Below are 13,036 nucleotides of genomic sequence, written 5' to 3'. Positions count from 1 at the left end.
CTGACTCCAAAGGTCTGTGAGTATCCAGAAGAACAGTGAGCGATCGGTGAAGGTACGGTTCTCCAGACGAAATTTGTCAACGTGAGAAGCTGCAGCTGAGCTGGTGGCGTTGCGATTGAAATTGCATGCGTCGGGACATTGTGCTTCATTTTAGATATCAGAGCAAATGTTTAACTCGAGTATGCGCGTTCGGAAAAGTAAATGTTTTTTTTGTTGAAAAGCTTTGCAACGAAAGGAAATACTTCAGACTATCGTGCGATCGATGAGAAGCAGAAAATGCAGAGCAGCCGTGGTTGTGGGCACCGGCAATATAGGCATTTGCTCTCGCTGAGCTGCCAACGTTGGTCGGTTAGCTCAGCTGGTTAGAGCGTGGTGCTAATAACGCCAAGGTCGTGGGTTCGATCCCCACTCTGACCACATGCAGCGCTTGTGTGGTTGCTGTGTTTCCAAACGACGTGCTCCACCAAGCCGGAAGCGCCACCTTCGCAATAAAACATTTGACAGGGATAGACGCACGACTTGATCGCCTGACTGGGTGGATGTGTCGGCCGCAAAACAACCAGTCTCAGTTGTTTTGGCCAACAAATGCAAAACATTGTGCAGTATTAGGCAGACCTGGCACAGTCTCGGAGGAGAACCAGAGTTCAGGCTTCAATTCGTTCGTGTTATTTTCCTGGATCTCTGTTAATACTCGTCACACGACTTCCAGAGGCAATTCGTTCGCTTGCTCACCTCTCATGCATCGACACTGGAGTTATCATATCACCAGCAATACCATAGAGCCATTAATAAAAGCAAATTACTGCGGATGCTGGAATCTGAAACCAAAAGAGAAAATGCTGGAAAATCTCAGCAGGTCTGGCACCATCTGCAAGGAGAGAAAAGAGCTGACGTTTCGAGTCTAACGGATTTAAGGTAAAGATAAAAACAAAGGGGGAGTATTATGGAGCTGTTTCTACCACGCTGAGAGGAGGTGAGTCAAGGCTCCAGATGCAAAGGTGATAATGACAGTGCATGGAGAGATTAAAGGGAGATTAAGAGGCGTGAATGACCCAGGCTGAAGCCAGCGCTATGTGACAAAATAAGTGAGGGATGGGTGAAGCAGAGACAAAATGGAAAACAGGGGAGAAGGGTAGCAAAGCGGGAAGAGGAGAGGAAAAAGGTATTGAGAGAGTGGGGAGCGAGAGAAAGAGAGACAGTCAAGAAATAAGAGATACACAACAGTGGCAAAAAAACACAACTAAAAAAGATAAATAAAATAATTGAAATAAAATTACCTGAAGTTATTTGAATTCAACAACTTCAGACAATTTTACTTCGTTTTTTTATTTATCTTTTTTATCATTTCACCTGCACTATCATAGAGCCATTAGATGTGGACAGCACTGAAAACACAGTCTTCGGTCGCACTCGTCCATTCCGAACAGATATCCTCAACTCATCCAGTCGCGATTGCATGCACTTGACCCATTTCTCTCTCAACCCTTCCTATTCAAGTACACGTCCAGATTCCTTAACAGTATTGGAATTATACCATCCATCACCAGCTCGACTGGTAACTTATTCCAGAAACGCACCACCCTCTGCGTGCAGCCGTTGCCCCTCACTGCCTTTCGAATTCTCACCCTCCCACACCAGATTTATACCCTCTAGTTCTGAACTGCCCCACCTGAGCGAAAGGAACTTGTCTATTTACCCGATTCATTCCCCTCATGATTGAAAAACCTCCGTAAGATCAGCTCCCAGCCTCTGACGCGCCAGGCGAAATCGTGAGCGAGTGTTCAGCCTGTAAACGTTTGCACCTTTTCCATTTTCAAATGTAGATGGTAGCATGCTGTCTGAAGCAGTCGTTTTAGCAGCTGACCTGTGGCTGACAAACTCTGCAGGAAGGCCTGATAACTTGCTGTCAAACGAAGATTGCATAAGCAACATGAGTCATTGAGCAAAACGTGCAGTTGACTTCTGAGCTGTTGCTGACACCAAAGCAACTGCGTCGTTTGGAAGCAGAAAGAACCTCACTGATAGATTACAATTCCAATGCCTTTCGCATAAGGTGCGTAGCAGTTAATCAGCAGCACATAACCCTGACTCCAAAGGTCTGTGAGTATCCAGAAGAACAGTGAGCGATCGGTGAAGGTACGGTTCTCCAGACGAAATTTGTCAACGTGAGAAGCTGCAGCTGAGCTGGTGGCGTTGCGATTGAAATTGCATGCGTCGGGACATTGTGCTTCATTTTAGATATCAGAGCAAATGTTTAACTCGAGTATGCGCGTTCGGAAAAGTAAATGTTTTTTTTTGTTGAAAAGCTTTGCAACGAAAGGAAATACTTCAGACTATCGTGCGATCGATGAGAAGCAGAAAATGCAGAGCAGCCGTGGTTGTGGGCACCGGCAATATAGGCATTTGCTCTCGCTGAGCTGCCAGCGTTGGTCGGTTAGCTCAGCTGGTTAGAGCGTGGTGCTAATAACGCCAAGGTCGTGGGTTCGATCCCCACACTGACCACATGCAGCGCTTGTGTGGTTGCTGTGTTTCCAAACGACGTGCTCCACCAAGCCGGAAGCGCCACCTTGGCAATAAAACATTTGACAGGGATAGAGGCACGACTTGATCGCCTGACTGGGTGGATGTGTCGGCCGCAAAACAACCAGTCTCAGTTGTTTTGGCCAACAAATGCAAAACATTGTGCAGTATTAGGCAGACCTGGCACAGTCTCGGAGGAGAACCAGAGTTCAGGCTTCAATTCGTTCGTGTTATTTTCCTGGATCTCTGTTAATACTCGTCACACGACTTCCAGAGGCAATTCGTTCGCTTGCTCACCTCTCATGCATCGACACTGGAGTTATCATATCACCAGCAATACCATAGAGCCATTAATAAAAGCAAATTACTGCGGATGCTGGAATCTGAAACCAAAAGAGAAAATGCTGGAAAATCTCAGCAGGTCTGGCACCATCTGCAAGGAGAGAAAAGAGCTGATGTTTCGAGTCTAACGGATTTAAGGTAAAGATAAAAACAAAGGGGGAGTATTATGGAGCTGTTTCTACCACGCTGAGAGGAGGTGAGTCAAGGCTCCAGATGCAAAGGTGATAATGACAGTGCATGGAGAGATTAAAGGGAGATTAAGAGGCGTGAATGACCCAGGCTGAAGCCAGCGCTATGTGACAAAATAAGTGAGGGATGGGTGAAGCAGAGACAAAATGGAAAACAGGGGAGAAGGGTAGCAAAGCGGGAAGAGGAGAGGAAAAAGGTATTGAGAGAGTGGGGAGCGAGAGAAAGAGAGACAGTCAAGAAATAAGAGATACACAACAGTGGCAAAAAAACACAACTAAAAAAGATAAATAAAATAATTGAAATAAAATTACCTGAAGTTATTTGAATTCAACAACTTCAGACAATTTTACTTCGTTTTTTTATTTATCTTTTTTATCATTTCACCTGCACTATCATAGAGCCATTAGATGTGGACAGCACTGAAAACACAGTCTTCGGTCGCACTCGTCCATTCCGAACAGATATCCTCAACTCATCCAGTCGCGATTGCATGCACTTGACCCATTTCTCTCTCAACCCTTCCTATTCAAGTACACGTCCAGATTCCTTAACAGTATTGGAATTATACCATCCATCACCAGCTCGACTGGTAACTTATTCCAGAAACGCACCACCCTCTGCGTGCAGCCGTTGCCCCTCACTGCCTTTCGAATTCTCACCCTCCCACACCAGATTTATACCCTCTAGTTCTGAACTGCCCCACCTGAGCGAAAGGAACTTGTCTATTTACCCGATTCATTCCCCTCATGATTGAAAAACCTCCGTAAGATCAGCTCCCAGCCTCTGACGCGCCAGGCGAAATCGTGAGCGAGTGTTCAGCCTGTAAACGTTTGCACCTTTTCCATTTTCAAATGTAGATGGTAGCATGCTGTCTGAAGCAGTCGTTTTAGCAGCTGACCTGTGGCTGACAAACTCTGCAGGAAGGCCTGATAACTTGCTGTCAAACGAAGATTGCATAAGCAACATGAGTCATTGAGCAAAACGTGCAGTTGACTTCTGAGCTGTTGCTGACACCAAAGCAACTGCGTCGTTTGGAAGCAGAAAGAACCTCACTGATAGATTACAATTCCAATGCCTTTCGCATAAGGTGCGTAGTAGTTAATCAGCAGCACATAACCCTGACTCCAAAGGTCTGTGAGTATCCAGAAGAACAGTGAGCGATCGGTGAAGGTACGGTTCTCCAGACGAAATTTGTCAACGTGAGAAGCTGCAGCTGAGCTGGTGGCGTTGCGATTGAAATTGCATGCGTCGGGACATTGTGCTTCATTTTAGATATCAGAGCAAATGTTTAACTCGAGTATGCGCGTTCGGAAAAGTAAATGTTTTTTTTGTTGAAAAGCTTTGCAACGAAAGGAAATACTTCAGACTATCGTGCGATCGATGAGAAGCAGAAAATGCAGAGCAGCCGTGGTTGTGGGCACCGGCAATATAGGCATTTGCTCTCGCTGAGCTGCAAGCGTTGGTCGGTTAGCTCAGCTGGTTAGAGCGTGGTGCTAATAACGCCAAGGTCGTGGTTTCGATCCCCACACTGACCACATGCAGCGCTTGTGTAGTTGCTGTGTTTCCAAACGACGTGCTCCACCAAGCCGGAAGCGCCACCTTCGCAATAAAACATTTGACACGGATAGAGGCACGACTTGATCGCCTGACTGGGTGGATGTGTCGGCCGCAAAACAACCAGTCTCAGTTGTTTTGGCCAACAAATGCAAAACATTGTGCAGTATTAGGCAGACCTGGCACAGTCTCGGAGGAGAACCAGAGTTCAGGCTTCAATTCGTTCGTGTTATTTTCCTGGATCTCTGTTAATACTCGTCACACGACTTCCAGAGGCAATTCGTTCGCTTGCTCACCTCTCATGCATCGACACTGGAGTTATCATATCACCAGCAATACCATAGAGCCATTAATAAAAGCAAATTACTGCGGATGCTGGAATCTGAAACCAAAAGAGAAAATGCTGGAAAATCTCAGCAGGTCTGGCACCATCTGCAAGGAGAGAAAAGAGCTGACGTTTCGAGTCTAACGGATTTAAGGTAAAGATAAAAACAAAGGGGGAGTATTATGGAGCTGTTTCTACCACGCTGAGAGGAGGTGAGTCAAGGCTCCAGATGCAAAGGTGATAATGACAGTGCATGGAGAGATTAAAGGGAGATTAAGAGGCGTGAATGACCCAGGCTGAAGCCAGCGCTATGTGACAAAATAAGTGAGGGATGGGTGAAGCAGAGACAAAATGGAAAACAGGGGAGAAGGGTAGCAAAGCGGGAAGAGGAGAGGAAAAAGGTATTGAGAGAGTGGGGAGCGAGAGAAAGAGAGACAGTCAAGAAATAAGAGATACACAACAGTGGCAAAAAAACACAACTAAAAAAGATAAATAAAATAATTGAAATAAAATTACCTGAAGTTATTTGAATTCAACAACTTCAGACAATTTTACTTCGTTTTTTTATTTATCTTTTTTATCATTTCACCTGCACTATCATAGAGCCATTAGATGTGGACAGCACTGAAAACACAGTCTTCGGTCGCACTCGTCCATTCCGAACAGATATCCTCAACTCATCCAGTCGCGATTGCATGCACTTGACCCATTTCTCTCTCAACCCTTCCTATTCAAGTACACGTCCAGATTCCTTAACAGTATTGGAATTATACCATCCATCACCAGCTCGACTGGTAACTTATTCCAGAAACGCACCACCCTCTGCGTGCAGCCGTTGCCCCTCACTGCCTTTCGAATTCTCACCCTCCCACACCAGATTTATACCCTCTAGTTCTGAACTGCCCCACCTGAGCGAAAGGAACTTGTCTATTTACCCGATTCATTCCCCTCATGATTGAAAAACCTCCGTAAGATCAGCTCCCAGCCTCTGACGCGCCAGGCGAAATCGTGAGCGAGTGTTCAGCCTGTAAACGTTTGCACCTTTTCCATTTTCAAATGTAGATGGTAGCATGCTGTCTGAAGCAGTCGTTTTAGCAGCTGACCTGTGGCTGACAAACTCTGCAGGAAGGCCTGATAACTTGCTGTCAAACGAAGATTGCATAAGCAACATGAGTCATTGAGCAAAACGTGCAGTTGACTTCTGAGCTGTTGCTGACACCAAAGCAACTGCGTCGTTTGGAAGCAGAAAGAACCTCACTGATAGATTACAATTCCAATGCCTTTCGCATAAGGTGCGTAGTAGTTAATCAGCAGCACATAACCCTGACTCCAATGGTCTGTGAGTATCCAGAAGAACAGTGAGCGATCGGTGAAGGTACGGTTCTCCAGACGAAATTTGTCAACGTGAGAAGCTACAGCTGAGCTGGTGGCGTTGCGATTGAAATTGCATGCGTCGGGACATTGTGCTTCATTTTAGATATCAGAGCAAATGTTTAACTCGAGTATGCGCGTTCCGAAAAGTAAATGTTTTTTTTTTGTTGAAAAGCTTTGCAACGAAAGGAAATACTTCAGACTATCGTGCGATCGATGAGAAGCAGAAAATGCAGAGCAGCCGTGGTTGTGGGCACCGGCAATATAGGCATTTGCTCTCGCTGAGCTGCCAGCGTTGGTCGGTTAGCTCAGCTGGTTAGAGCGTGGTGCTAATAACGCCAAGGTCGTGGGTTCGATCCCCACACTGACCACATGCAGCGCTTGTGTGGTTGCTGTGTTTCCAAACGACGTGCTCCACCAAGCCGGAAGCGCCACCTTCGCAATAAAACATTTGACAGGGATAGAGGCACGACTTGATCGCCTGACTGGGTGGATGTGTCGGCCGCAAAACAACCAGTCTCAGTTGTTTTGGCCAACAAATGCAAAACATTGTGCAGTATTAGGCAGACCTGGCACAGTCTCGGAGGAGAACCAGAGTTCAGGCTTCAATTCGTTCGTGTTATTTTCCTGGATCTCTGTTAATACTCGTCACACGACTTCCAGAGGCAATTCGTTCGCTTGCTCACCTCTCATGCATCGACACTGGAGTTATCATATCACCAGCAATACCATAGAGCCATTAATAAAAGCAAATTACTGCGGATGCTGGAATCTGAAACCAAAAGAGAAAATGCTGGAAAATCTCAGCAGGTCTGGCACCATCTGCAAGGAGAGAAAAGAGCTGACGTTTCGAGTCTAACGGATTTAAGGTAAAGATAAAAACAAAGGGGGAGTATTATGGAGCTGTTTCTACCACGCTGAGAGGAGGTGAGTCAAGGCTCCAGATGCAAAGGTGATAATGACAGTGCATGGAGAGATTAAAGGGAGATTAAGAGGCGTGAATGACCCAGGCTGAAGCCAGCGCTATGTGACAAAATAAGTGAGGGATGGGTGAAGCAGAGACAAAATGGAAAACAGGGGAGAAGGGTAGCAAAGCGGGAAGAGGAGAGGAAAAAGGTATTGAGAGAGTGGGGAGCGAGAGAAAGAGAGACAGTCAAGAAATAAGAGATACACAACAGTGGCAAAAAAACACAACTAAAAAAGATAAATAAAATAATTGAAATAAAATTACCTGAAGTTATTTGAATTCAACAACTTCAGACAATTTTACTTCGTTTTTTTATTTATCTTTTTTATCATTTCACCTGCACTATCATAGAGCCATTAGATGTGGACAGCACTGAAAACACAGTCTTCGGTCGCACTCGTCCATTCCGAACAGATATCCTCAACTCATCCAGTCGCGATTGCATGCACTTGACCCATTTCTCTCTCAACCCTTCCTATTCAAGTACACGTCCAGATTCCTTAACAGTATTGGAATTATACCATCCATCACCAGCTCGACTGGTAACTTATTCCAGAAACGCACCACCCTCTGCGTGCAGCCGTTGCCCCTCACTGCCTTTCGAATTCTCACCCTCCCACACCAGATTTATACCCTCTAGTTCTGAACTGCCCCACCTGAGCGAAAGGAACTTGTCTATTTACCCGATTCATTCCCCTCATGATTGAAAAACCTCCGTAAGATCAGCTCCCAGCCTCTGACGCGCCAGGCGAAATCGTGAGCGAGTGTTCAGCCTGTAAACGTTTGCACCTTTTCCATTTTCAAATGTAGATGGTAGCATGCTGTCTGAAGCAGTCGTTTTAGCAGCTGACCTGTGGCTGACAAACTCTGCAGGAAGGCCTGATAACTTGCTGTCAAACGAAGATTGCATAAGCAACATGAGTCATTGAGCAAAACGTGCAGTTGACTTCTGAGCTGTTGCTGACACCAAAGCAACTGCGTCGTTTGGAAGCAGAAAGAACCTCACTGATAGATTACAATTCCAATGCCTTTCGCATAAGGTGCGTAGTAGTTAATCAGCAGCACATAACCCTGACTCCAATGGTCTGTGAGTATCCAGAAGAACAGTGAGCGATCGGTGAAGGTACGGTTCTCCAGACGAAATTTGTCAACGTGAGAAGCTGCAGCTGAGCTGGTGGCGTTGCGATTGAAATTGCATGCGTCGGGACATTGTGCTTCATTTTAGATATCAGAGCAAATGTTTAACTCGAGTATGCGCGTTCCGAAAAGTAAATGTTTTTTTTTTGTTGAAAAGCTTTGCAACGAAAGGAAATACTTCAGACTATCGTGCGATCGATGAGAAGCAGAAAATGCAGAGCAGCCGTGGTTGTGGGCACCGGCAATATAGGCATTTGCTCTCGCTGAGCTGCCAGCGTTGGTCGGTTAGCTCAGCTGGTTAGAGCGTGGTGCTAATAACGCCAAGGTCGTGGGTTCGATCCCCACACTGACCACATGCAGCGCTTGTGTGGTTGCTGTGTTTCCAAACGACGTGCTCCACCAAGCCGGAAGCGCCACCTTCGCAATAAAACATTTGACACGGATAGAGGCACGACTTGATCGCCTGACTGGGTGGATGTGTCGGCCGCAAAACAACCAGTCTCAGTTGTTTTGGCCAACAAATGCAAAACATTGTGCAGTATTAGGCAGACCTGGCACAGTCTCGGAGGAGAACCAGAGTTCAGGCTTCAATTCGTTCGTGTTATTTTCCTGGATCTCTGTTAATACTCGTCACACGACTTCCAGAGGCAATTCGTTCGCTTGCTCACCTCTCATGCATCGACACTGGAGTTATCATATCACCAGCAATACCATAGAGCCATTAATAAAAGCAAATTACTGCGGATGCTGGAATCTGAAACCAAAAGAGAAAATGCTGGAAAATCTCAGCAGGTCTGGCACCATCTGCAAGGAGAGAAAAGAGCTGACGTTTCGAGTCTAACGGATTTAAGGTAAAGATAAAAACAAAGGGGGAGTATTATGGAGCTGTTTCTACCACGCTGAGAGGAGGTGAGTCAAGGCTCCAGATGCAAAGGTGATAATGACAGTGCATGGAGAGATTAAAGGGAGATTAAGAGGCGTGAATGACCCAGGCTGAAGCCAGCGCTATGTGACAAAATAAGTGAGGGATGGGTGAAGCAGAGACAAAATGGAAAACAGGGGAGAAGGGTAGCAAAGCGGGAAGAGGAGAGGAAAAAGGTATTGAGAGAGTGGGGAGCGAGAGAAAGAGAGACAGTCAAGAAATAAGAGGTACAGAACAGTGGCAAAAAAACACAACTAAAAAAGATAAATAAAATAATTGAAATAAAATTACCTGAAGTTATTTGAATTCAACAACTTCAGACAATTTTACTTCGTTTTTTTATTTATCTTTTTTATCATTTCACCTGCACTATCATAGAGCCATTAGATGTGGACAGCACTGAAAACACAGTCTTCGGTCGCACTCGTCCATTCCGAACAGATATCCTCAACTCATCCAGTCGCGATTGCATGCACTTGACCCATTTCTCTCTCAACCCTTCCTATTCAAGTACACGTCCAGATTCCTTAACAGTATTGGAATTATACCATCCATCACCAGCTCGACTGGTAACTTATTCCAGAAACGCACCACCCTCTGCGTGCAGCCGTTGCCCCTCACTGCCTTTCGAATTCTCACCCTCCCACACCAGATTTATACCCTCTAGTTCTGAACTGCCCCACCTGAGCGAAAGGAACTTGTCTATTTACCCGATTCATTCCCCTCATGATTGAAAAACCTCCGTAAGATCAGCTCCCAGCCTCTGACGCGCCAGGCGAAATCGTGAGCGAGTGTTCAGCCTGTAAACGTTTGCACCTTTTCCATTTTCAAATGTAGATGGTAGCATGCTGTCTGAAGCAGTCGTTTTAGCAGCTGACCTGTGGCTGACAAACTCTGCAGGAAGGCCTGATAACTTGCTGTCAAACGAAGATTGCATAAGCAACATGAGTCATTGAGCAAAACGTGCAGTTGACTTCTGAGCTGTTGCTGACACCAAAGCAACTGCGTCGTTTGGAAGCAGAAAGAACCTCACTGATAGATTACAATTCCAATGCCTTTCGCATAAGGTGCGTAGTAGTTAATCAGCAGCACATAACCCTGACTCCAAAGGTCTGTGAGTATCCAGAAGAACAGTGAGCGATCGGTGAAGGTACGGTTCTCCAGACGAAATTTGTCAACGTGAGAAGCTGCAGCTGCAGCTGAGCTGGTGGCGTTGCGATTGAAATTGCATGCGTCGGGACATTGTGCTTCATTTTAGATATCAGAGCAAATGTTTAACTCGAGTATGCGCGTTCGGAAAAGTAAATGTTTTTTTTTTGTTGAAAAGCTTTGCAACGAAAGGAAATACTTCAGACTATCGTGCGATCGATGAGAAGCAGAAAATGCAGAGCAGCCGTGGTTGTGGGCACCGGCAATATAGGCATTTGCTCTCGCTGAGCTGCCAGCGTTGGTCGGTTAGCTCAGCTGGTTAGAGCGTGGTGCTAATAACGCCAAGGTCGTGGGTTCGATCCCCACACTGGCCACATGCAGCGCTTGTGTGGTTGCTGTGTTTCCAAACGACGTGCTCCACCAAGCCGGAAGCGCCACCTTCGCAATAAAACATTTGACAGGGATAGAGGCACGACTTGATCGCCTGACTGGGTGGATGTGTCGGCCGCAAAACAACCAGTCTCAGTTGTTTTGGCCAACAAATGCAAAACATTGTGCAGTATTAGGCAGACCTGGCACAGTCTCGGAGGAGAACCAGAGTTCAGGCTTCAATTCGTTCGTGTTATTTTCCTGGATCTCTGTTAATACTCGTCACACGACTTCCAGAGGCAATTCGTTCGCTTGCTCACCTCTCATGCATCGACACTGGAGTTATCATATCACCAGCAATACCATAGAGCCATTAATAAAAGCAAATTACTGCGGATGCTGGAATCTGAAACCAAAAGAGAAAATGCTGGAAAATCTCAGCAGGTCTGGCACCATCTGCAAGGAGAGAAAAGAGCTGACGTTTCGAGTCTAACGGATTTAAGGTAAAGATAAAAACAAAGGGGGAGTATTATGGAGCTGTTTCTACCACGCTGAGAGGAGGTGAGTCAAGGCTCCAGATGCAAAGGTGATAATGACAGTGCATGGAGAGATTAAAGGGAGATTAAAAGGCGTGAATGACCCAGGCTGAAGCCAGCGCTATGTGACAAAATAAGTGAGGGATGGGTGAAGCAGAGACAAAATGGAAAACAGGGGAGAAGGGTAGCAAAGCGGGAAGAGGAGAGGAAAAAGGTATTGAGAGAGTGGGGAGCGAGAGAAAGAGAGACAGTCAAGAAATAAGAGATACACAACAGTGGCAAAAAAACACAACTAAAAAAGATAAATAAAATAATTGAAATAAAATTACCTGAAGTTATTTGAATTCAACAACTTCAGACAATTTTACTTCGTTTTTTTATTTATCTTTTTTATCATTTCACCTGCACTATCATAGAGCCATTAGATGTGGACAGCACTGAAAACACAGTCTTCGGTCGCACTCGTCCATTCCGAACAGATATCCTCAACTCATCCAGTCGCGATTGCATGCACTTGACCCATTTCTCTCTCAACCCTTCCTATTCAAGTACACGTCCAGATTCCTTAACAGTATTGGAATTATACCATCCATCATCAGCTCGACTGGTAACTTATTCCAGAAACGCACCACCCTCTGCGTGCAGCCGTTGCCCCTCACTGCCTTTCGAATTCTCACCCTCCCACACCAGATTTATACCCTCTAGTTCTGAACTGCCCCACCTGAGCGAAAGGAACTTGTCTATTTACCCGATTCATTCCCCTCATGATTGAAAAACCTCCGTAAGATCAGCTCCCAGCCTCTGACGCGCCAGGCGAAATCGTGAGCGAGTGTTCAGCCTGTAAACGTTTGCACCTTTTCCATTTTCAAATGTAGATGGTAGCATGCTGTCTGAAGCAGTCGTTTTAGCAGCTGACCTGTGGCTGACAAACTCTGCAGGAAGGCCTGATAACTTGCTGTCAAACGAAGATTGCATAAGCAACATGAGTCATTGAGCAAAACGTGCAGTTGACTTCTGAGCTGTTGCTGACACCAAAGCAACTGCGTCGTTTGGAAGCAGAAAGAACCTCACTGATAGATTACAATTCCAATGCCTTTCGCATAAGGTGCGTAGTAGTTAATCAGCAGCACATAACCCTGACTCCAAAGGTCTGTGAGTATCCAGAAGAACAGTGAGCGATCGGTGAAGGTACGGTTCTCCAGACGAAATTTGTCAACGTGAGAAGCTGCAGCTGAGCTGGTGGCGTTGCGATTGAAATTGCATGCGTCGGGACATTGTGCTTCATTTTAGATATCAGAGGAAATGTTTAACTCGAGTATGCGCGTTCGGAAAAGTAAATGTTTTTTTTTGTTGAAAAGCTTTGCAACGAAAGGAAATACTTCAGACTATCGTGCGATCGATGAGAAGCAGAAAATGCAGAGCAGCCGTGGTTGTGGGCACCGGCAATATAGGCATTTGCTCTCGCTGAGCTGCAAGCGTTGGTCGGTTAGCTCAGCTGGTTAGAGCGTGGTGCTAATAACGCCAAGGTCGTGGTTTCGATCCCCACTCTGACCACATGCAGCGCTTGTGTGGTTGCTGTGTTTCCAAACGACGTGCTCCACCAAGCCGGAAGCGCCACCTTCGCAATAAAACATTTGACAGGGATAGAGGCACGA

At 45.9% G+C, this 13,036-nt stretch overlaps 6 non-coding genes across 6 annotated transcripts; all 6 read left to right on the top strand.

The window, feature by feature from the left end:
- Nucleotides 1–343: 343 nt before the first annotated feature.
- On the top strand, nucleotides 344–417 carry trnai-aau (transfer RNA isoleucine (anticodon AAU)). The gene has a single exon. It is a non-coding gene; the product is annotated as a tRNA-Ile (tRNA).
- Nucleotides 418–2,428: 2,011 nt separating this feature from the next.
- On the top strand, nucleotides 2,429–2,502 carry trnai-aau (transfer RNA isoleucine (anticodon AAU)). The gene has a single exon. It is a non-coding gene; the product is annotated as a tRNA-Ile (tRNA).
- A 2,010-nt stretch (nucleotides 2,503–4,512) lies between these two features.
- Nucleotides 4,513–4,586, top strand: trnai-aau (transfer RNA isoleucine (anticodon AAU)). Its single transcript has one exon. It is a non-coding gene; the product is annotated as a tRNA-Ile (tRNA).
- Nucleotides 4,587–6,598: 2,012 nt separating this feature from the next.
- On the top strand, nucleotides 6,599–6,672 carry trnai-aau (transfer RNA isoleucine (anticodon AAU)). The gene has a single exon. It is a non-coding gene; the product is annotated as a tRNA-Ile (tRNA).
- A 2,012-nt stretch (nucleotides 6,673–8,684) lies between these two features.
- trnai-aau (transfer RNA isoleucine (anticodon AAU)) lies at nucleotides 8,685–8,758 on the top strand. The gene has a single exon. It is a non-coding gene; the product is annotated as a tRNA-Ile (tRNA).
- Nucleotides 8,759–10,776: 2,018 nt separating this feature from the next.
- trnai-aau (transfer RNA isoleucine (anticodon AAU)) lies at nucleotides 10,777–10,850 on the top strand. Its single transcript has one exon. It is a non-coding gene; the product is annotated as a tRNA-Ile (tRNA).
- Nucleotides 10,851–13,036: the final 2,186 nt, after the last annotated feature.

Source organism: Chiloscyllium punctatum, chromosome 17, assembly GCF_047496795.1.
Source record: "Chiloscyllium punctatum isolate Juve2018m chromosome 17, sChiPun1.3, whole genome shotgun sequence".
NCBI classification, from domain to species: domain Eukaryota; kingdom Metazoa; phylum Chordata; class Chondrichthyes; order Orectolobiformes; family Hemiscylliidae; genus Chiloscyllium; species Chiloscyllium punctatum.
Note: the sequence above shows the minus strand (reverse complement) of the source record. Positions and strands in the feature narration are given on the sequence as shown.